The 26,256-nt window shown below is 43.0% G+C and overlaps 1 protein-coding gene across 5 annotated transcripts in view; it reads left to right on the forward strand.

Annotated features, from left to right (window-relative positions):
* EGF (epidermal growth factor) overlaps positions 1 to 26,256 on the forward strand; it is a 269,170-nt gene that overhangs the window by 47,844 nt on the left and 195,070 nt on the right. The window contains exon 1 of one of the 5 annotated variants that reach the window (XM_073640802.1): positions 1,745 to 1,905. The exons of the other annotated variants lie outside the window; for them this stretch is intronic. The gene's annotated coding sequence lies outside the window, so the exon portion shown is untranslated. Of the gene's footprint in view, positions 1 to 1,744; positions 1,906 to 26,256 lie in introns of those variants that run through there. 5 annotated transcript variants of the gene reach the window in all.

The following is a 26,256-nucleotide window of genomic DNA, read 5'->3' on the forward strand; positions in this document are numbered from 1 at the left end:
AAAGGTATGTGGTCCCAGATCTGATCTTTACCAGGAAAAATGGACAGGTTCATCATATATTTGCAATTTACGTAAGCAATGTTTACATTTTTAACATATTCTCACACTGCGCTGTTCAGTGTAAATAATCTTCAGCACAGTAACCTTTAAATTAGGTAATACCTCCACCAGCAGCTGCAGTATTTGATCTGTGGAAGCTGGTCATTACTGGTAATTTAACCCTCCTTTCACCCAAGACACTCTGGGAATACGTCTAGCTACTGATAGAATATGGGATCTGTCAATGTTTATACATTGACAGATCATGCAAAGTATGAAGAACCAATCAGCAGGTGCTATATTAGGCAGCGCCGCCCTCCACACCTTTGCCTGAGCTTAGGTTCCAGTTTGGTGTTTGGAGCTAGTTCCTGTCAAAGTGTTCTGTTTATACCTCCCGTTACTGACCCGGCTTCTGTTCGCATCCTGTCTGTTCTCTCCGCTCCTGACCTCGGCTTTGTATCCTGAACCTGTGCTGCCTGTCCCGACCCTGGAACGTCTGACTACTCTTCTGTCTCTCCCTTACGTACCTTGCATGCCCAAGCCTATCCTCACCATCAGAGGCGCTAGTGAAGACCAGGTAGCCACTTAGTCACGCCCCTCTAGAGTAAGGCCGGCCAGTGGCATGTTACACCGATATTGAGAACCGGAACTCTGAAGAGATCAGTGTGAATGCAGCTGTGGTCAATCATGCTCACTGCCACTACATTCATTCTTATGGGAATGCCGAAGACCAGTTGAGAGCCAAATTCCTGCTAAAAATGAATGGAGTGGAGGTGCACATGATAAACCACTCCTCCCAAGAGAGGCTTTAGAGTACCCAGGGCTCCGGGTTGTTTAGAAAGCGCGCCCCCCACAGGTACCCGATGTATCATGTGACATGTCACATGATCCCCTTTGATAGATCATGTGATAGGTAACGTGAGTAACACACAGGTGCTCTGGTGCACATCTGTAGATGGAAAACTACAGGAATAGCGGCACGCATGGACTGGACCACATGGGGAGCGGGAGAATCATCCGGTGGGCCCCTGTGCAGGAGTGGGCCACCACCCTCTTATATGATCAGTACTTGGCACAATACACTTGATTCACTATATACTGACAGAAGCACCATCTTATTCATTTAACAATCTGCCCAGTTCATTGTTATATAAATCTGTGATTGATGATAATGTCACATTTGCATGAAGCTGAAAAGTGGGGGCCTGGAGTTGGTTACTGGTGGGTCCTTGGCACCCCAGTCCGACACTGCTTGTGTCTCTTGTATTCGGCGGCTCTGTGTCCGGTCTTCAGTCTTCTGTCAGGTAGTTTGTTGTGTAGGACATACACTATTTTAGTGCCCTTCCCCCATCACAGATATCGGCCCCCATAACACTTGTAATGTAACTTGGGACAGGAGCTGATATTATGATACCACAATGGGTGAAAATATATGTGGTCTGCCATCTGTAAATGGCGCCCTGCATAATTCCTGGTTCTACTTGTGGAATATTAGGGGTAGTAATGATCACTCCCATCATTGTAACTGTGTAAAAAAAAAAAAGGTCACGAGAAAAAGCCTCACATGGCACTTTTATTTTCTTTTTTTTTTTTTATTGGAATAGCAATAAGCAACATTGTAATAAAAATATTACTGGCCCTTTAAGAAATTAAACTACGATCGTAATGACTCTCAGGTCAAAGACCACAGTGGTGATTGAGGACTGGCTGAGAGCCACTGGACCGAAAGATCCAGAGGAAGGCGAAGAAACCCCGCGGAGAGTCCTGCCTCAAGGGGGGAAAAAATTCCTTCCTGACCCCAGTTGTGGCGATCGGATATTTCCCTGGATCACGTCTGTCCTGCTGCATATTGCTGTATATCTGCAAGTAAGTATAAGCTCAGGAGAGCCGACCCTGCGAAGGAAAAGACAAATACACCCTGCTCAAGAGGAGCTTACAATCTAATATACAATATACAGGCTCATGAGGGCATACAGAATAATGTACACCCTGTCCTAGGAGCTTACAATCTAATATACAATATACAGGCTGCTCTTAAGGGCATGCAGAATAATGTACACCCTCTCCTAGGAGCTTACAATCTAATATACAATATACAAACTGCTCCTGAGGGCATAAAGAATAATGCACACCCTGTCCTAGGAGCTTACAATCTAATATACAATATACATGCTGCTCCTGAGGGCATGCAGAATAATGCACACCCTGTCCTAGGAGCTTGCAATCTAATATACAATATATAGACTGCTCCTGAGGGTATACAGAATAATGCTCACCCTGTCCTAGGAGCTTACAATCTAATATACAATATACAGGCTGCTCATGATAGCATACAGAATAATGCACACCCTGTCCTAGGAGCTTACAATCTAATATACAATATACAGACTGCTCCTGAGGGCATGCAGAATAATGCACACATTGCTTTTAGGAGCTTACAATCTAATATATAATATACAAACTGCTCCTGAGGGCATGCAGAATAATGCACACCCTGTCCTAGGAGCTTACAATCTAATATACAATATACAGACTGCTCCTGAGGGCATACAGAATTCTGTACACCCTGTCCTGGGAACTTACTATCTAATATATAATATACAGACTGCTCCTGAGGGCATGCAGAAAAATGCACACCCTGTCCTAGGAGCTTACAATCTAATATACAATATATAGACTGCTCCTGAGGGTATAAAGAATAATGCACACCCTGTCCTAGGAGCTTACAATCTAATATACAATATACAGGCTGCTCATGATAGCATACAGAATAATGCACACCCTGTCCTAGGAGCTTACAATTTAATATACAATATACAGACTGCTCCTGAGGGCATGCAGAATAATGCACACCCTGCTTTTAGGAGCTTACAATCTAATATACAATATACAGACTGCTCCTGAGGGCATGCAGAATAATGCACACCCTGCTTTTAGGAGCTTACAATCTAATATACAATATACAGACTGCTCCTGAGGGCATGCAGAATAATGCACACCCTGTCTTAGGGGCTTACAATCTAATATACAATATACAGACTGCTCCTGAGGGCATACAGAATAATGTGCACCCTGTCCTAGGGGCTTACAATCTAATATACAATATGCAGACTGCTCCTGAGGGCATACAGCATAATGCACACCCTGTCCTAGGAGCTTACAATCTAATATACAATATACAGGCTGCTCCTGAGGGCATGCAGAATAATGCACACCCTGTCCTAGGAGCTTACCATCTAATATACAATATACAGGCTGCTCCTGAGGGCATACAGAATAATGCACACCCTGTCCTAGGGGCTTACAATCTAATATACAATATACAGGCTGCTCATGAGAGCATGCAGAATAATGTACACCCTGTCCTAGGAGCTTACAATCTAATATATAATATACAGGCTGCTCCTGAGGGCATGCAGAATAATGCACACCCTGTCCTAGGAGCTTACAATCTAATATATAATATACAGGCTGCTCCTGAGGGCATGCAGAATAATGCACACCCTGTCCTAGGAGCTTAAAATCTAATATACAATATACAGGCTGCTCCTGAGGGCATACAGAATAATGCACACCCTGTCCTAGGAGCTTACAATCTAATATACAATATACAGACTGCTCCTGAGGGCATGCAGAATAATGCACACCCTGTCCTAGGGGCTTACAATCTAATATACAATATACAGACTGCTCCTAAGGGCATGCAGAATAATGCACACCCTGCTTTTAGGAGCTTACAATCTAATATATAATATACAGACTGCTCCCGAGGGCATACAGAATATTGCACACCCTGTCCTAGGAGCCAACAATCTAATATATAATATACAGACTGCTCCTGAGAGCATACAGAATAATGCACACCCTGTCCTAGGAGCTTACAATCTAATATATAATATACAGGCTGCTCCTGAGGGCATGCAGAATAATGTACACCCTGTCCTAGGAGCTTACAATCTAATATATAATATACAGACTGCTCCTGAGGGCATGCAGAATAATGTACACCCTGTCCTAGGAGCTTAAAATCTAATATACAATATACGGGCTGCTCCTGAGAGCATACAAAATAATGCACACCCTGTCCTAGGAGCTTACAATCTAATATACAATATACAGGCTGCTCCTGAGGGCATACAGAATAATGCACACCCTGTCCTAGGAGCTTACAGTCTAATATATAATATACAGACTACTCCTGAGGGCATGCAGAATAATGTACACCCTGTCCTAGGAGCTTACAATCTAATATACAATATACGGGCTGCTCCTGAGAGCATACAGAATAATGAACACGCTATCCTAGGAGCTTACAATCTAATATACAATATGCAGACTGCTCCTGAAGGTATACAGAATAATGCACACCCTGTCATAGGAGCTTACAATCTAATATACAATATATAGGCTGCTCCTGAGGGCATGCAGAATAATGTACACCCTGTCCTAGGAGCTTACAATCTAATATACAATATACAGACTGCTCCTGAGAGCATACAGAATAATGCAAACCCTGTCCTAGGAGCTTACAGTCTAATATATAATATACAGACTACTCCTGAGGGCATACAGAATAATGTACACTCTGTCCTAGGAGCTTACAATCTAATATACAATTATACAATATACAGACTGCTCCTGAGGGCATACAGAATAATGCACACCCTGTCCTAGGAGCTTACAATCTAATATACAATATACAGGCTGCTCCTGAGGGCATACAGAATAATGCACACCCTGTCCTAGGAGCTTACAGTCTAATATATAATATACAGACTACTCCTGAGGGCATGCAGAATAATGTACACCCTGTCCTAGGAGCTTACAATCTAATATACAATATACGGGCTGCTCCTGAGAGCATACAGAATAATGTACACCCTGTCCTAGGGGCTTACAATCTAATATATAATATACAGGCTGCTCCTGAGGGCATGCAGAATAATGCACACCCTGTCCTAGGAGTTTACAATCTTATATACAATATAAAGACTGCTCCTGAGAGCATAGAGAATAATGCACACCCTGTCCTAGGAGCTTACAATCTAATATACAATATACAGGCTGCTCCCGAGAGCATGCAGAATAATGCACACCCTGTCCTAGGAGCTTACAATCTAATATACAATATACAGGCTGCTCCTGAGGGCATGCAGAATAATGCACACCCCTGTCCTAGGAGCTTACAATCTAACATACAATATACAGGCTGCTCCTGAGAGCATGCAGAATAATGTACACCCTATCCTAGGAGCTTACAGTCTAATATATAATATACAGGCGGCCCCTGAGTGCATGCAGAATAATGTACACCCTGTCCTAGGAGCCTACAATCTAATATACATTATACAGACTGCTCCTGAGTGCATACAGAATAATGCACACCCTGTCCTAGGAGCTTACAGTCTAATATATAATATACAGTCTGCCCCTGAGTGCATGCAGAATAATGCACACCCTGTCCTAGAAGCTTACAATCTAATATACAATATACAGGCTGCTCCTGAGAGCATGCAGAATAATGTACACCCTATCCTAGGAGCTTACAGTCTAATATATAATATACAGGCTGCCCCTGAGTGCATGCAGAATAATGTACACCCTGTCCTAGGAGCTTACAGTCTAAAATATAATATACAGGCTGCCCCTGAGTGCATGCAGAATAATGCACACCCTGTCCTAGGAGCTTACAGTCTAATATATAATATATAGGCTGCCCCTGAGTGCATGCAGAATAATGCACACCCTGTTCTAGGAGCTTACAATCTAATATACAATATACAGGCTGCTCCTGAGAGCATGCAGAATAATGTACAACCTATCCTAGGAGCTTACAGTCTAATATATAATATACAGGCTGCCCCTGAGTGCATGCAGAATAATGTACACCCTGTCCTAGGAGCTTACAGTCTAAAATATAATATACAGGCTGCCCCTGAGTGCATGCAGAATAATGCACACCCTGTCCTAGGAGCTTACAATCTAATATACAATATACAGACTGCTCCTGAGAGCATACAGAATAATGCACACCCTGTCCTAGGAGCTTACAGTCTAATATATAATATACAGACTACTCCTGAGGGCATACAGAATAATGTACACCCTGTCCTAGGAGCTTACAATCTAATATACAATTATACAATATACAGACTGCTCCTGAGGGCATACAGAATAATGCACACCCTGTCCTAGGAGCTTACAATCTAATATACAATATACAGGCTGCTCCTGAGGGCACACAGAATAATGCACACCCTGTCCTTGGAGCTTACAGTCTAATATATAATATACAGACTACTCCTGAGGGCATGCAGAATAATGTACACCCTGTCCTAGGAGCTTACAATCTAATATACAATATACGGGCTGCTCCTGAGAGCATACAGAATAATGTACACCCTGTCCTAGGGGCTTACAATCTAATATATAATATACAGGCTGCTCCTGAGGGCATGCAGAATAATGCACACCCTGTCCTAGGAGCTTACAATCTAATATACAATATACAGACTGCTCCTGAGAGCATACAGAATAATGCACACCCTGTCCTAGGAGCTTGTAATCTAATATACAATATACAGGCTGCTCCTGAGAGCATACAGAATAATGCACACCCTGTCCTAGGAGCTTACAATCTAATATACAATATACAGGCTGCTCCTTGAAGCATGCAGAATAATGCACACCCTGTACTAGGAGCTTACAGTCTAATATACAATATACAGGCTGCTCCTGAGGGCATGCAGAATAATGCACACCCTGTCCTAGGAGCTTACAATCTAATATACAATATACAGGCTGCGCCTGAGAGCATACAGAATAATGTACATCCTATCCTAGGAGCTTACAGTCTAATATATAATATACAGGCTGCCCCTGAGTGCATGCAGAATAATGTACACCCTGTCCTAGGAGCCTACAATCTAATATACAATATACAGACTGCTCCTGAGTGCATACAGAATAATGCACACCCTGTCCTAGGAGCTTACAGTCTAATATATAATATACAGTCTGCCCCTGAGTGCATGCAGAATAATGCACACCCTGTCCTAGAAGCTTACAATCTAATATACAATATACAGGCTGCTCCTGAGAGCATGCAGAATAATGTGCACCCTATCCTAGGAGCTTACAGTCTAATATATAATATACAGGGTGCCCCTGAGTGCATGCAGAATAATGCACACCCTGTCCTAGGAGCTTACAGTCTAATATATAATATACAGGCTGCCCCTGAGTGCATGCAGAATAATGCACACCCTGTTCTAGGAGCTTACAATCTAATATACAATATACAGGCTGCTCCTGAGAGCATGGAGAATAATGTACACCCTATCCTAGGAGCTTACAGTCTAATATATAATATACAGGCTGCCCCTGAGTGCATGCAGAATAATGTACACCCTGTCCTAGGAGCTTACAGTCTAATATATAATATACAGGCTGCCCCTGAGTGCATGCAGAATAATGCACACCCTGTCCTAGGAGCTTACAGTCTAATATATAATATACAGGCTGCTCCTGAGAGCATGCAGAATAATGCACACCCTGTCCTAGGAGCTTACAATCTAATATACAATATACAGGCTGCTCCTGAGAGCATGCTGAATAATGCACACCCTGTCCTAGGAGCTTATAATCTAATATACACTATACAGACTGCTCCTGAGAGCATACAGAATATTGCACACCCTGTCCTAGGAGCTTACAATCTAATATACAATATACAGGCTGCTCCTGAGAGCATACAGAATAATGCACACCCTGTCCTAGGAGCTTACAATCTAATATACAATATACAGGCTGCTCCTGAGAGCATACAGAATAATGCACACCCTGTCATAGGAGCTTACAATCTAATATACAATATACAGGCTGCTCCTGAGAGCATGCAGAATAATGTACACCCTGTCCTAGGAGCTTACAATCTAATATACAATATACAGGCTGCTCCTGAGAGCATACAGAATAATGCACACCCTGTCCTAGGAGCTTACAGTCTAATATATAATATACAGACTGCCCCTGAGTGCATGCAGAATAATGCACACCTTGTCCTAGGAGCTAACAATCTAATATACAATATACAGGCTGCTCCTGAGAGCATGCAGAATAATGTACACCCTGTCCTAGGAGCTTACAGTCTAATATATAATATACAGGCTGCCCCTGAGTGCATGCCGAATAATGCACACCCTGTCCTAGGAGCTTACAATCTAATATACAATATACAGGCTGCTCCTGAGAGCATGCAGAATAATGCACACCCTGTTTTAGGAGCTTACAATCTAATATACAATATACAGGCTGCTCCTGAGGGCATGCAGAAAAATTCACACCCTGTCCTAGGAGCTTACAATCTAATATACAATATACAGGCTGCTCCTGAGTGCATGCAGAATAATGTACACCCTGTCCTAGGAGCTTACAGTCTAATATATAATATACAGGCTGCCCCTGAGTGCATGCAGAATAATGCACACCCTGTCCTCGGAGCTTACAATCTAATATACAATATACAGGCTGCTCCTGAGAGCATGCAGAATAATGCACACACTGTCCTAGGATCTTACAATCTAATATACAATATACCGGCTGCTCCTGAGAGCATACAGAATACTGCACACCCTGTCCTAGGAGCTTACAATCTAATATACAATATACAGGCTGCTCCTGAGAGCATGCAGAATAATGCACACCCTGTCCTAGGAGATTACAATCTAATATACAATATACAGACTGCTCCTGAGAGCATACAGAATAATGCACACCCTGTCCTAGGAGCTTACAATCTAATATACAATATACAGGCTGCTCCTGAGAGCATACAGAATAATGCACACCCTGTCCTAGGAGCTTACAATCTAATATACAATATACAGGCTGCTCCTGAGAGCATGCAGAATAATGCACACCGTGTCCTAGGAGCTTACAGTCTAATATATAATATACAGGCTGCCCCTGAGTGCATGCAGGATACTGCACACCTTGTCCTAGGAGCTTACAATCTAATATACAGGCTGCTCCTGAGAGCATGCATAATTATGTACACCCTGTCCTAGAAGCTGACAGTCTAATATATAATATACAGGCTGCCCCTGAGTGCATGCAGAATAATGCACACCCTGTCCTAGGAGCTTACAATCTAATGTACAATATACAGGCTGCTCCTGAGGGCATGCAGAATAATGCACACCCTGTTCTAGGAGCTTACAATCTAACATACAATATACAGACTGCTCCTGGGGGTATGCAGAATAATGTACACCCTGTCCTAGGAGCTTACAATCTAATATATAATATACAGACTGCTCCTGAGGGCATGCAGAATAATGCACACCCTGTCCTAGGAGCTTACAATCTAATATACAATATACAGACTGCTCCTGAGAGCATACAGAATAATGCACACCCTGTCCTAGGAGCTTACAATCTAATATACAATATACAGGCTGCTCCTGAGGGCATGCAGAATAATGCACACCCTGTCCTAGGAGCTTACAATCTAATATACAATTTACAGACTGCTCCTGAGAGCATACAGAATAATGCACACCCTGTCCTAGGAGCTTACAATCTAATATACAATATACAGGCTGCTCCTCAGGGCATGCAGAATAATGTACACCCTATCCTAGGAGCTTACAATATAATATACAATATACAGGCTGCTCCTGAGAGCATGCTGAATAATGCACACCCTGTCCTAGGAGCTTATAATCCAATATACACTATACAGACTGCTCCTGAGAGCATACAGAATATTTCACACCCTGTCCTAGGAGCTTACAATCTAATATACAATATACAGGCTGCTCCTGAGAGCATACAAAATAATGCACACCCTGTCCTAGGAGTTTACAATCTAATATACAATATACAGGCTGCTCCTGAGAGCATGCAGAATAATGTGCACCCTGTCCTAGGAGCTTACAATCTAATATACAATATACAGGCTGCTCCTGAGAGCATACAGAATAATGCACACCCTGTCCTAGGAGCTTACAGTCTAATATATAATATACAGACTGCCCCTGAGTGCATGCAGAATAATGCACACCTTGTCCTAGGAGCTTACAATCTAATATACAATATACAGACTGCTCCTGAGTGCATGCCGAATAATGCACACCCTGTCCTAGGAGCTTACAGTCTAATATATAATATACAGGCTGCCCCTGAGTGCATGCCGAATAATGCACACCCTGTCCTAGGAGCTTACAATCTAATATACAATATACAGGCTGCTCCTGAGAGCATGCAGAATAATGCACACCCTGTCCTAGGAGCTTACAATCTAATATACAATATACAGGCTGCTCCTGAGGGCATGCAGAAAAATTCACACCCTGTCCTAGGAGCTTACAATCTAATATACAATATACAGGCTGCTCCTGAGAGCATGCAGAGTAATGCACACCCTGCTCCTAGGAGCTTACAGTCTAATATATAATATACAGGCTGCCCTGAGTGCATGCAGAATACTGCACACCCTGTCCTCGGAGCTTACAATCTAATATACAATATACAGGCTGCTCCTGAGAGCATGCAGAATAATGCACATCCTGTCCTAGGAGCTTACAATCTAATATACAATATACCGGCTGCTCCTGAGAGCATGCAGAATAATGTACACCCTGTCCTAGGAGCTTACAATCTAATATACAATATACAGGCTGCTCCTGAGAGCATGCAGAATAATGCACACCCTGTCCTAGGAGATTACAATCTAATATACAATATACAGACTGCTCCTGAGAGCATACAGAATAATGCACACCCTGTCCTAGGAGCTTACAATCTAATATACAATATACAGGCTGCTCCTGAGAGCATGCAGAATAATGTACACCCTGTCCTAGGAGCTTACAATCTAATATACAATATACAGGCTGCTCCTGAGAGCATACAGAATAATGCACACCCTGTCCTAGGAGCTTACAATCTAATATACAATATACAGGCTGCTCCTGAGAGCATGCAGAATAATGCACACCCTGTCCTAGGAGCTTACAATCTAATATACAATATACAGGCTGCTCCTGAGAGCATGCAGAATAATGCACACCGTGTCCTAGGAGCTTACAGTCTAATATATAATATACAGGCTGCCCCTGAGTGCATGCAGAATATTGCACACCTTGTCCTAGGAGCTTACAATCTAATATACAGGCTGCTCCTGAGAGCATGCATAATTATGTACACCCTGTCCTAGGAGCTTACAGTCTAATATATAATATACAGGCTGCCCCTGAGTGCATGCAGAATAATGCACACCCTGTCCTAGGAGCTTACAATCTAATATACAATATACAGGCTGCTCCTGAGAGCATGCAGAATAATGCACACCCTGTCCTAGGAGTTTACAATCTAATGTACAATATACAGGCTGCTCCTGGGGGTATGCAGAATAATGTACACCCTGTCCTAGGAGCTTACAATCTAATATATAATATACAGACTGCTCCTGAGGGCATGCAGAATAATGCACACCCTGTCCTAGGAGCTTACAATCTAATATACAATATACAGACTGCTCCTGAAAGCATACAGAATAATGCACACCCTGTCCTAGGAGCTTACAATCTAATATACAATATATAGGCTGCTCCTGAGGGCATGCAGAATAATGCACACCCTGTCCTAGGAGCTTACAATCTAATATACAATTTACAGACTGCTCCTGAGAGCATACAGAATAATGCACACCCTGTCCTAGGAGCTTACAATCTAATATACAATATACAGGCTGCTCCTGAGGGCATACAGAATAATGCACACCCTGTCCTAGGAGTTTACAATCTAATATACAATTTACAGACTGCTCCTGAGGGCATGCAGAATAATGCACACCCTGTCCTAGGAGTTTACAATCTAATATACAATTTACAGACTGCTCCTGAGAGCATGCAGAATAATGCACACCCTGTCCTAGGAGCTTACAATCTAATATACAATATACAGGCTGCTCCTGAGGGCATGCAGAATAATGCACACCCTGACCTAGGAGATTACAATCTAATATACAATTTACAGACTGCTCCTGAGGGCATGCAGAATAATGCACACCCTGTCCTAGGAGCTTACAGTCTAATATATAATATACAGCCTGCGCCTGAGTGCGTGCAGAATAATGCACACCCTGTCCTAGGAGTTTACAATCTTATATACAATATAAAGACTGCTCCTGATGGCATGTAGAATAATGCACACCCTGTCCTAGGAGCTTACAATCTAATATACAATATACAGACTGCTCCTTTGAGTATGCAGAATAATGCACACCCTGTCCCAGGAGCTTACAATCTAATATACAATATACAGGCTGCTCCTGAGAGCATGTAGAATAATGCACACCCTGTCCTAGGAGCTTACAATCTAATATACAATATACAGGCTGCTCCTGAGAGCATGCAGAATAATGCACACCCTGTCCTAGGAGCTTACAATCTAATATACAATATACAGGCTGCTCCTGAGGGCATGCAGAAAAATTCACACCTTGTCCTAGGAGCTTACAATCTAATATACAATATACAGGCTGCTCCTGAGAGCATGCAGAATAATGTACACCCTATCCTAGGAGCTTACAGTCTAATATATAATATACAGGCTGCCCTGAGTGCATGCAGAATAATGTACACCCTGTCCTAGGAGCTTACAGTCTAATATATAATATACAGGCTGCCCCTGAGTGCATGCAGAATAATGCACACCCTGTCCTCGGAGCTTACAATCTAATATACAATATACAGGCTGCTCCTGAGAGCATGCAGAATAATGCACACCCTGTCCTAGGAGCTTACAATCTAATATACAATATACCGGCTGCTCCTGAGAGCATACAGAATACTGCACACCCTGTCCTAGGAGTTTACAATCTAATATACAATATACAGGCTGCTCCTGAGAGCATGCAGAATAATGCACACCCTGTCCTAGGAGATTACAATCTAATATACAATATACAGACTGCTCCTGAGAGCATACAGAATAATGCACACCCTGTCCTAGGAGCTTACAATCTAATATACAATATACAGGCTGCTCCTGAGAGCATACAGAATAATGCACACCCTGTCCTAGGAGCTTACAATCTGATATACAATATACAGGCTGCTCCTGAGAGCATGCAGAATAATGCACACCCTGTCCTAGGAGCTTACAATCTAATATACAATATACAGGCTGCTCCTGAGAGCATGCAGAATAATGCACACCCTGTCATAGGAGCTTACAATCTAAAATACAATATGCATTCTGCTCCTGAGAGCATGCAGAATAATGCACACCCTGTCCTAGGAGCTTACAATCTAATATACAATATACAGGCTTCTCCTGAGAGCATGCAGAATAATGCACACCCTGTCCTAGGAGCTTACAATCTAATATACAATATACAGGCTGCTCCTGAGGGCATGCAGAATAATGTACACCCTATCCTAGGAGCTTACAGTCTAATATATAATATACAGGCTGCCCTGAGTGCATGCAGAATAATGTACACCCTGTCCTAGGAGCTTACAGTCTAATATATAATATACAGGCTGCCCCTGAGTGCATGCAGAATAATGCACACCCTGTCCTCGGAGCTTACAATCTAATATACAATATACAGGCTGCTCCTGAGAGCATGCAGAATAATGCACACCCTGTCCTAGGAGCTTACAATCTAATATACAATATACCGGCTGCTCCTGAGAGTATACAGAATACTGCACACCCTGTCCTAGGAGTTTACAATCTAATATACAATATACAGGCTGCTCCTGAGAGCATGCAGAATAATGCACACCCTGTCCTAGGAGATTACAATCTAATATACAATATACAGACTGCTCCTGAGGGCATACAGAATAATGCACACCCTGTCCTAGGAGCTTACAATCTAATATACAATATACAGGCTGCTCCTGAGAGCATACAGAATAATGCACACCCTGTCCTAGGAGCTTACAATCTAATATACAATATACAGGCTGCTCCTGAGAGCATGCAGAATAATGCACACCCTGTCCTAGTAGCTTACAGTCTAATATATAATATACAGGCTGTCCCTGAGTGCATGCAGAATACTGCACACCTTGTCCTAGGAGCTTACAATCTAATATACAGGCTGCTCCTGAGAGCATGCATAATTATGTACACTCTGTCCTAGGAGCTTACAGTCTAATATATAATATACAGGCTGCCCCTGAGTGCATGCAGAATAATGCACACCCTGTCCTAGGAGCTTACAATCTAATATACAATATACAGGCTGCTCCTGAGAGCATGCAGAATAATGCACACCCTGTCCTAGGAGCTTACAATCTAATATACAATATACAGGCTGCTCCTGAGGGCACGCAGAATAATGCACACCCTGTCCTAGGATCTTACAATCTAATATACAATTTACCGACTGCTCCTGAGAGCATACAGAATAATGCACACCCTGTCCTAGGAGCTTACAATCTAATATACAATATACAGGCTGCTCCTGAGGGCATGCAGAATAATGTACACCATATCCTAGGAGCTTACAATCTAATATACAATATACAGGCTGCTCCTGAGGGCATACAGAATAATGCACACCCTGTCCTAGGAGTTTACAATCTAATATACAATTTACAGACTGCTCCTGAGGGCATGCAGAATAATGCACACCCTGTCCTAGGAGCTTACAATCTAATATACAATATACAGGCTGCTCCTGAGGGCATGCAGAATAATGCTCACCCAGTCCTAGGAGTTTACAATCTAATATACAATTTACAGACTGCTCCTGAGGGCATGCAGAATAATGCACACCCTGTCCTAGGAGTTTACAATCTAATATACAATTTACAGACTGCTCCTGAGAGCATGCAGAATAATGCATACCCTGTCCTAGGAGCTTACAATCTAATATACAATATACAGGCTGCTCCTGAGGGCATGCAGAATAATGCACACCCTGTCCTAGGAGATTACAATCTAATATACAATTTACAGACTGCTCCTGAGGGCATGCAGAATAATGCACACCCTGTCCTAGGAGCTTACAGTCTAATATATAATATACAGCCTGCGCCTGAGTGCGTGCAGAATAATGCACACCCTGTCCTAGGAGTTTACAATCTTATCTACAATATAAAGACTGCTCCTGATGGCATGTAGAATAATGCACACCCTGTCCTAGGAGCTTACAATCTAATATACAATATACAGACTGCTCCTTTGAGGATGCAGAATAATGCACACCCTGTCCCAGAAGCTTACAATCTAATATACTATATACAGGCTGCTCCTGAGAGCATGTAGAATAATGCACACCCTGTCCTAGGAGCTTACAATCTAATATACAATATACAGTCTGCTCCTGAGAGCATGCAGAATAATGCACACCCTGTCCTAGGAGCTTAAAATCTAATATACAATATGCATTCTGCTCCTGAGAGCATGCAGAATAATGCACACCCTGTCCTAGGAGCTTACAATCTAATATACAATATACAGGCTGCTCCTGAGAGCATGCAGAATAATGCACACCCTGTCCTAGGAGCTTACAATCTAATATACAATATACAGGCTGCTCCTGAGGGCATGCAGAAAAATTCACACCCTGTCCTAGGAGCTTACAATCTAATATACAATATACAGGCTGCTCCTGAGAGCATGCAGAATAATGTACACCCTATCCTAGGAGCTTACAGTCTAATATATAATATACAGGCTGCCCTGAGTGCATGCCGAATAATGTACACCCTGTCCTAGGAGCTTACAGTCTAATATATAATATACAGGCTGCCCCTGAGTGCATGCAGAATAATGCACACCCTGTCCTCGGAGCTTACAATCTAATATACAATATACAGGCTGCTCCTGAGAGCATGCAGAATAATGCACACCCTGTCCTAGGAGCTTACAATCTAATATACAATATACCGGCTGCTCCTGAGAGCATACAGAATACTGCACACCCTGTCCTAGGAGTTTACAATCTAATATACAATATACAGGCTGCTCCTGAGAGCATGCAGAATAATGCACACCCTGTCCTAGGAGATTACAATCTAATATACAATATACAGACTGCTCCTGAGAGCATACAGAATAATGCACACCCTGTCCTAGGAGCTTACAATCTAATATACAATATACAGGCTGCTCCTGAGAGCATACAGAATAATGCACACCCTGTCCTAGGAGCTTACAATCTAATATACAATATACAGGCTGCTCCTGAGAGCATGCAGAATAATGCACACCCTGTCCTAGGAGCTTACAATCTAATATACAATATACAGGCTGCTCCTGAGAGCATGCAGAATAAAGCACACCCTGTCCTAGGAGCTTACAATCTAATATACAATATGCATTCTGCTCCTGAGAGCATGCAGAATAATGCACACCCTGTCCTAGGAGCTTACAATCTAATATACAATATACAGGCTTCTCCTGAGAGCATGCAGAATAATGCACACCCTGTCCTAGGAGCTTACAATCTAATATACAATATACAGGCTGCTCCGGAGGGCATGCAGAAAAATTCACACCCTGTCCTAGGAGCTTACAATCTAATATACAATATACAGGCTGCTCCTGAGAGCATGCAGAATAATGTACACCCTATCCTAGGAGCTTACAGTCTAATATATAATATACAGGCTGCCCTGAGTGCATGCAGAATAATGTACACCCTGTCCTAGGAGCTTACAGTCTAATATATAATATACAGGCTGCCCCTGAGTGCATGCAGAATAATGCACACCCTGTCCTCGGAGCTTACAATCTAATATACAATATACAGGCTGCTCCTGAGAGCATGCAGAATAATGCACACCCTGTCCTAGGAGCTTACAATCTAATATACAATATACCGGCTGCTCCTGAGAGCATACAGAATACTGCACACCCTGTCCTAGGAGTTTACAATCTAATATACAATATACAGGCTGCTCCTGAGAGCATGCAGAATAATGCACACCCTGTCCTAGGAGATTACAATCTAATATACAATATACAGACTGCTCGTGAGAGCATACAGAATAATGCACACCCTGTCCTAGGAGCTTACAATCTAATATACAATATACAGGCTGCTCCTGAGAGCATACAGAATAATGCACACCCTGTCCTAGGAGCTTACAATCTAATATACAATATACAGGCTGCTCCTGAGGGCATGCAGAATAATGCACACCCTGTCCTAGTAGCTTACAGTCTAATATATAATATACAGGCTGCCCCTGAGTGCATGCAGAATACTGCACACCTTGTCCTAGGAGCTTACAATCTAATATACAGGCTGCTCCTGAGAGCATGCATAATTATGTACACCCTGTCCTAGGAGCTTACAGTCTAATATATAATATACAGGCTGCCCCTGAGTGCATGCAGAATAATGCACACCCTGTCCTAGGAGCTTACAATCTAATATACAATATACAGGCTGCTCCTGAGAGCATGCAGAATAATGCACACCCTGTCCTAAGAGCTTACAATCTAATGTACAATATACAGGCTGCTCCTGAGGGCATGCAGAATAATGCACACCCTGTTCTAGGAGCTTACAATCTAATATACAATATACAGACTGCTCCTGGGGGTATGCTGAATAATGTACACCCTGTCCTAGGAGCTTACAATCTAATATATAATACACAGACTGCTCCTGAGGGCATGCAGAATAATGCACACCCTGTCCTAGGAGCTTACAATCTAATATACAATATACAGACTGCTCCTGAGAGCATACAGAATAATGCACACCCTGTCCTAGGAGCTTACAATCTAATATACAATATACAGGCTGCTCCTGAGGGCATGCAGAATAATGCACACCCTGTCCTAGGAGCTTACAATCTAATATACAATTTACAGACTGCTCCTGAGAGCATACAGAATAATGCACACCCTGTCCTAGGAGCTTACAATCTAATATACAATATACAGGCTGCTCCTGAGGGCATGCAGAATAATGTACACCCTGTCCTAGGAGCTTACAATCTAATATACAATATACAGGCTGCTCCTGAGGGCATACAGAATAATGCACACCCTGTCCTAGGAGTTTACAATCTAATATACAATATACAGGCTGCTCCTGAGGGCATGCAGAATAATGTACACCCTGTCCTAGGAGCTTACAATCTAATATACAATATACAGGCTGCTCCTGAGGGCATACAGAATAATGCACACCCTGTCCTAGGAGTTTACAATCTAATATACAATTTACAGACTGCTCCTGAGGGCATGCAGAATAATGCACACCCTGTCCTAGGAGCTTACAATCTAATATACAATATACAGGCTGCTCTTGAGGGCATGCAGAATAATGCACACCCTGTCCTAGGAGTTTACAATCTAATATACAATTTACAGACTGCTCCTGAGGGCATGGAGAATAATGCACACCCTGTCCTAGGAGCTTACAGTCTAATATATAATATACAGCCTGCGCCTGAGTGCGTGCAGAATAATGCACACCCTGTCCTAGGAGTTTACAATCTTATATACAATATAAAGACTGCTCCTGATGGTATGTAGAATAATGCACACCCTGTCCTAGAAGCTTACAATCTAATATACAATATACAGACTGCTCCTGAGAGCATGCAGAATAATGCACACCCTGTCCTAGAAGCTTACAATCTAATATACAATATACAGGCTGCTCCTGAGGGCATGCAGAATAATGCACACCCTGTCCTAGGAGCTTACAATCTAATATACAATTTACAGGCTGCTCCTGAGGGCATGCAGAATAATGCACACCCTGTCCTAGGAGCTTACAATCTAATATACAATATACAGACTGCTCCTGAGAGCATACAGAATAATGCACACCCTGTCCTAGGAGCTTACAATCTAATATACAATATACAGGCTGCTCCTGAGGGCATGCAGAATAATGCACACCCTGTCCTAGGAGCTTACAATCTAATATACAATTTACAGACTGCTCCTGAGAGCATACAGAATAATGCACACCCTGTCCTAGGAGCTTACAATCTAATATACAATATACAGGCTGCTCCTGAGGGCATGCAGAATAATGTACACCCTGTCCTAGGAGCTTACAATCTAATATACAATATACAGGCTGCTCCTGAGGGCATACAGAATAATGCACACCCTGTCCTAGGAGTTTACAATCTAATATACAATATACAGGCTGCTCCTGAGGGCATGCAGAATAATGTACACCCTGTCCTAGGAGCTTACAATCTAATATACAATATACAGGCTGCTCCTGAGGGCATACAGAATAATGCACACCCTGTCCTAGGAGTTTACAATCTAATATACAATTTACAGACTGCTCCTGAGGGCATGCAGAATAATGCACACCCTGTCCTAGGAGCTTACAATCTAATATACAATATACAGGCTGCTCTTGAGGGCATGCAGAATAATGCACACCCTGTCCTAGGAGTTTACAATCTAATATACAATTTACAGACTGCTCCTGAGGGCATGGAGAATAATGCACACCCTGTCCTAGGAGCTTACAGTCTAATATATAATATACAGCCTGCGCCTGAGTGCGTGCAGAATAATGCACACCCTGTCCTAGGAGTTTACAATCTTATATACAATATAAAGACTGCTCCTGATGGTATGTAGAATAATGCACACCCTGTCCTAGAAGCTTACAATCTAATATACAATATACAGACTGCTCCTGAGAGCATGCAGAATAATGCACACCCTGTCCTAGAAGCTTACAATCTAATATACAATATACAGGCTGCTCCTGAGGGCATGCAGAATAATGCACACCCTGTCCTAGGAGCTTACAATCTAATATACAATTTACAGGCTGCTCCTGAGGGCATGCAGAATAATGCACACCCTGTCCTAGGAGCTTACAGTCTAATATATAATATACAGCCTGCGTCTGAGTGCGTGCAGAATAATGCACACCCTGTCCTAGGAGTTTACAATCTTATATACAATATAAAGACTGCTCCTGATGGCATGTAGAATAATGCACACCCTGTCCTAGGAGCTTACAATCTAATATACTATATACAGGCTGCTCCTGAGAGCATGCAGAATAATGCACACCCTGTCCTAGGAGCTTACAATCTAATATACAATATACAGGCTGCTCCTGAGAGCATGCAGAATAATGCACACCCTGTCCTAGGAGCTTACAATCTAATATACAATATGCATTCTGCTCCTGAGAGCATGCAGAATAATGCACACCCTATCCTAGTAGCTTACAATCTAATATACAATATCCGAGTGTAGCTTACCGGGGGGTGGCTGCGGTGGAGCGGGGTCACAGGAGGCAGTGTCGCTGCTTTAGGAGACCGGTGTTGGCGGGCCCTGGGCTCTGATAAAATGTCGGTGCCGTTGAGCAGAGTCCCTTTTCCCATTGATTGCCCTGCAGTGGGCTTTGAGAAAATGGACACTGAAGGTAGCGCATGCGTTTCCTGACATCTTAATCTGCGCATGTGCCGCCTTCACCAGCCATTTTCCCAAAGCTCACTGCAGGCCAATCAATAGGAAAAGGGACTCTGCTCACTGACATCTTAGGAGAGCACAGGGTTCGCAGCATCGGCCCACTCCTGCCGCCGACGGCTCCCTGAGGCAGCGGCCCTGCCTCCTGTGACCGTCATGTGGTCCCCTCCAGTAACCTACCGTTAATTGGACTATAAGAGGCATGACCATTTTACTAAACAAATATATTTTCCACCAAAAAATTTGGGGTGCTTCTTATGGTTCGGTGCGTCTTATAGTCTGCAAAATATGGTAATGGCAATGCAAGTTTATGGGTCTGTGAAAAAATTGGACCGCACTTTGAGGACATCCGAGTGTGGTCTGATTTTCACAGACTGACAGAAGGGAGAAGGTGAGAATCCTTTTTTTTCTCATCTCCATGTCCGAGAAAAACTGATGTCACCCGGATCAGAGTCTGTAACTCTATTACGCCAGTTGCTGGTGCCTCAATTCTGCTCATGATATCCTGTGGTTCCAGTTCTAGTCCTCTGGTCAAGCTACCACGTTCTCCGTTGTTTCTGCTCGACTACACCGTCATCTGTCCGTGCTTCATTACAGCTGCTCATCTGAACTAGATGAGAGGTAACACCTATCATTACAAAAAAAGAGGATTAAATGATAGCTCCTCTTTAAGGAATCATCCTGATACACGAGAGAGAACACGTCACTTAGAGATGTTTGCTGAGATTTTTTAGGGGTAAATGGTGCAGTTCTAAACTTCACCACAAACATCCCACAGCTACACAATGTGTGAATGGGGCCTTAGTGTTCAGTGAACAGCTGCCTACCTGGACTTGTCTTCCTCAAGCTGCTGCCTCTGGGACACAAGATGGTTCAGGATTAGAACTTTACACATTCTGTACCAATTGTGATGTCATGTGATATCTATGCTGTCATGTGCCCTGTGATGTCATGTGCCCTGTGATGTCATATCCCCTGTGAAGTCATAATAACTGCCACTGCTGTGTTATGTATCAAGTTTCCAACATCAAGGAAGAGTCGCCTACTGTTCTATGAACTAAAGGAAAACACAGGACGCCATACTGCAATTCCTGATCACGATAAACCGTCAGTCACTCCTGATCCAACAGGACCAAGAGATGACAATGGAGAACTGTAGCGGTCTGCAATTAAATGTATGTTATGAAAACGCTATGTTTTGACAACAACAATAATGGTAAAGCTGCCCAAACATGGAACCAAATAGAGTGGTCTCAAGTGCCCCACCCCTTTCTATATGCTTTTATTAGAGCACATGGGTGTCATAGAGGGGAAAACCAACCGATTGCTGAGGGACTTCATGACCAGTGACAGATGATCAGTTGATCAACCAGCAAGTCCTCATTTAGGGAAGTGGTTGTCCAGATTGGTAACCCCTGTTAGGCCGGGCTCACACTGGCTTACTAAAGCACCCAAATGTGCAGATTTTTCTTGGAATCTGATCAATAAAAATTTTTAAAATCACAGAATCATTATAACAATCACAGCATAGGATACATGATCCAGCGCTTTTTGCTGAGATTTTCAGGTTAATGATGCAGTTCTGAATCCCTCTACTAGCCCCCCATCTATATAATGTATGAGTGAGGTCGTAAGTGAAGAGTTTCCTACCTGGACTTGTTCCCTTCAAGCTGTCCGGCTCTAATGAAACAAGATGGCTCAGGTGTTACACTTTGTACATTCTATACCAATTGTGATGTCACATGATGTCTATGATGTTTATGTGCTTTGTGATGTCATCAAAACTGCCTGCTTAACCCCTTCCAACCCAATGACATACTTTGATTTTGTGAACAGGTTAGTTGGATGCAATGGCGCAGACAATGAAGGGACAATAGTAATCATCCAAAACTATTTATTTTTCTGCCACCGAAAGGAAATCTAACTATAGGGACACACACACACACACATATATATATATATATATATATATATATATATATATATATATATATATACTGTATATATATATATGCAAGCACGGCAGATCACACGTGTTAGTGCTACTGATTACTATTCACCCCCCCTACCAGCATTGGACATGCCGGCAGAGTGCACGGGTCACTGAATCTCTTCTGCTGCAGTGCAGACAGCAGCTCACTTCTCGTACTGACAGAACGCTGATCAATAATGTAATGTCACCCATCCTGGTATATTATCCCAATTCTGGTATATTGTCCCCATCCTAATATAATGTCCCCAGCTTGGTATATTATCCCCCATCCTGATATAATGTCCTCCATCCTGGTATAATGTCCACCATCCTTGTATAATGTCCTCCATCCTGATATAATGTCCGCCATCCTGATATAATGTCCCCCATCCTGGTATAATGTCCGCCATCCTGGTATAATGTCCTCCATCCTGGTATAATGTCCCTCATCCTAATATAATGTCCACAGCTTGGTATATTATCCCCCATCCTGATATAATGTCCTCCATCCTGATATAATGTCCTCCATCCTGGTATAATGTCTGCCATCCTGGTATAATGTCCGCCATCCTGGTATAATGTCCTCCATCCTGGTATAATGTCCGCCATCCTGATATAATGTCCCCCATCCTGGTATAATGTCCTCCATCCTGATATAATGTCCCTCATCCTGATATAATGTCCTCCATCCTGGTATAATGTCCGCCATCCTGATATAATGTCCCCCATCCTGGTATAATGTCCGCCATCCTGGTATAATGTCCTCCATCCTGGTATAATGTCCTCCATCCTGATATAATGTCCCTCATCCTGATATAATGTCCGCCATCCTGGTATAATTTCCTCCATCCTGGTATAATGTCCCCCATCCTGGTATAATGTTCCCCCAGCCAGGGGCTGACTTCTGCTTGCTGCCAAGGGCAGCACATGATGTCACTGCCTTGTGCAACCCATTATTGGCAAGCTGACATCTGCTGCCGGTCTCTGATTGGTCGGCAGCGCGTATTGAAGTGCAGGGAGGCGGCGGGTCTCTGCATCACAGTACATTTCAGCAGAATGTGCATCAGAGGACACACATCCAGGTAAAATTTGTGTCGGCGGGCCACGCTCCAGCATGGGTCTGGTCCCGGTTGCACCCTCTATGACTGCGATTATTATGCCCCTGCTTGTTTTGTATGTTTTAATATAACAGTTACAGTATTGCAGTATATAGTAGAAATAATGATCTCATATGAATCCAGCCCAATGCTGGACTTCACAGGAATATGAAGATGGGGGCGCACAGCTGAATGGTAACCATACAGGCACATGCCCGCTGTATAACACAGTTGTCATATGTTGCGTGTGAAGCGAGGTCCGCTGCTGAGCCAATTCTACACATGTGGATCCTGCTGTCGACGTACTGGTACTATATGTTCATCTGTGCCAAGGGATTATTATTTTTTACATGCATAAAAAGTTGCAATTTGTACAAAATTATATAACTATGCAACATTTGACCCACTGGACATCAGCTCTTTTTTAACATTGATAAGTGTACTACCATGCTTAAAATGTTGTGCTTAAATAATTTGCACAAAATTTATCATTAGGGACAAAATATGCTAAATATGGAATAATGGAGTTGAAGTGTGTACACAAGATTTGGCTCAAATTACGCCATTTTTATAAATGTGAACCATTGTGTTTTTATATTACACCACAATATTAGCACGCTCTACCACACAATTGGTGGACTTGTATTATTTCTATGCAGCTACATTGTGGGCCCCAGGAATGATTGTCTCTGTTGGGCCCAAGGCATACCAGTCCAATGTTGGCAGCAAGTGTAGCGCTGCACAACTTTTTCCCGTATGTACATCAATGTACAAAACATAGCGCTATACAAAATAGAGCAAGAGGGTGGGACATTAATTTTCCTTAGGGGCCACATGACATACCATGACTGTTGTGGAGGCCGAACCAGTAGGCTGAAATCAATTCTACTCAATATTAATATTAACATATTCTAAGTATTTTTTATATTAATTGTTTGACTTAATATAGAGCAGAATTAAGTATGCTGACATCCCTCTATATATATTATGAGCCCCCACATAGCCCCCTACATACAATATGAGCTACCACATAGTCCCCTCAATCAACAACCAAAGCAATTAACCTATGGGGCCCTCATACACTGCTCAAAAAAAAAAAGGGAACACTCCAATAACACATCTTAGGTCTGAATGAATGAAATATTCTCATTGAATACTTTGTTCTGTACAAAGTTGAATGTGCTGACAACAAAATCACACAAAAATCATCAAGGGAAATCAAATTTATTAACCAATGGAGGCCTGGATTTGGAGTCACCCCCAAAATTAAAGTGGAAAAGCACACTACAGGCTGATCCAACTTTGATGTAATGTCCTTAAAACAAGTCAAAATGAGGCTCAGTATTGTGTGTGGCCTCCACGTGCCTGTATGACCTCCCTACAATGCCTGGGCATGCTCCTGATGAGGTTGCGGATGGTCTCTGGTGGGATCTCCTCCCAGACCTGAACTAAAGCATCTGCCAACTCCTTGACAGTCTGTGGTGCAACGTGACGTTGGTGGATGGAGCGAGACATGATGTCCTACATGTGCTCAATCAGATTCAGGTCTGGGGAACGGGCGGGCCAGTCCATAACTTCAATGCCTTCATCTTGCAGGAACTGTTGACACACTCCAGCCACATGAGGTCTGGCATTGTCTTGCATTAGGGGGATCCCAGGGCCAACCGCACCAGCATATGGTCTCACAAGGGGTCTGAGGATCTCATCTCGGTACCTAATGGCAGTCAGGCTACCTCTGGCGAGCACATGGAGGGCTGTGCGGCCCTCCAAAGAAATGCCACCCCACACCATTACTGACCCACTGCCAAACCGGTCATGCTGAAGGATGTTGCAGGCAGCAGATCGCTCTCCACGGCATCTCCAGACTCTGTCACGTCTGTCACATGTGCTCAGTGTGAACCTGCTTTCATCTGTGAAGAGCACAGGGCGCCAGTGGCGACTTTGCCAATCCTTGTGTTCTGTAGCAAATGCCAAGCGTCCTGCACGGTGTTGGGCTGTGAGCACAACCCCCATATGTGGACGTCGGGCCCTCATACCACTCTCATGGAGTTGGTTTCTAACCGTTTGTGCAGACACATGCACATTTGTGGCCTGCTGGAGGTCATTTTGCAGGGCTCTGGCAGTGCTCCTCCTGTTCCTCCTTGCACAAAGGAGGAGGTAACGATCCTGCTGCTGGGTTGTTGCCCTCCTATGGCTCCCTCCACATCTCCTGGTATGTGCTCCATGCTCCGGACAGTGTGCTGACAGGCACAGCTACCCTTCTTGCCACAGCTCGCACTGATGTGCCATCCTGGAGGAACTGCACTACCTGAGCAACTTCTGTGGTTTGTACTGTAGACACCGCCTCATGCTACTGTACCTCTAGTGGTGAGAGCAATGGCAAAATCAAAAAGTGACCAAAAGAACAGCCAAAAAGGATGAGAATAGAGAAATGGTCTGTGGTCACCACCTGCAGAACCACTCCTTTATAGGGGGTATCTTGCTAATTGCCTATTATTTCTATTAGTTGTCTGTTCCATTTGCACAACAACAGGAGAAATTGATTCACAATCAGTGTTGCTTCATAACTGGACAGGTAGATTTCACAGAAGTGTAATTGCCTTGGAGTTACATTGTGTTGTTTAAATGTTTCCTTTATTTTTTGAGCAGTATACATGTAAATCATAACAAAAAAAACCTTAAAAATTCTCTCTTTAT

Source organism: Phyllobates terribilis, unplaced genomic scaffold (genome assembly GCF_046119375.1).
Source record: "Phyllobates terribilis strain yellow unplaced genomic scaffold, ASM4611937v1 Scaffold_1__5_contigs__length_1240528914, whole genome shotgun sequence".
Taxonomy (NCBI): domain Eukaryota; kingdom Metazoa; phylum Chordata; class Amphibia; order Anura; family Dendrobatidae; genus Phyllobates; species Phyllobates terribilis.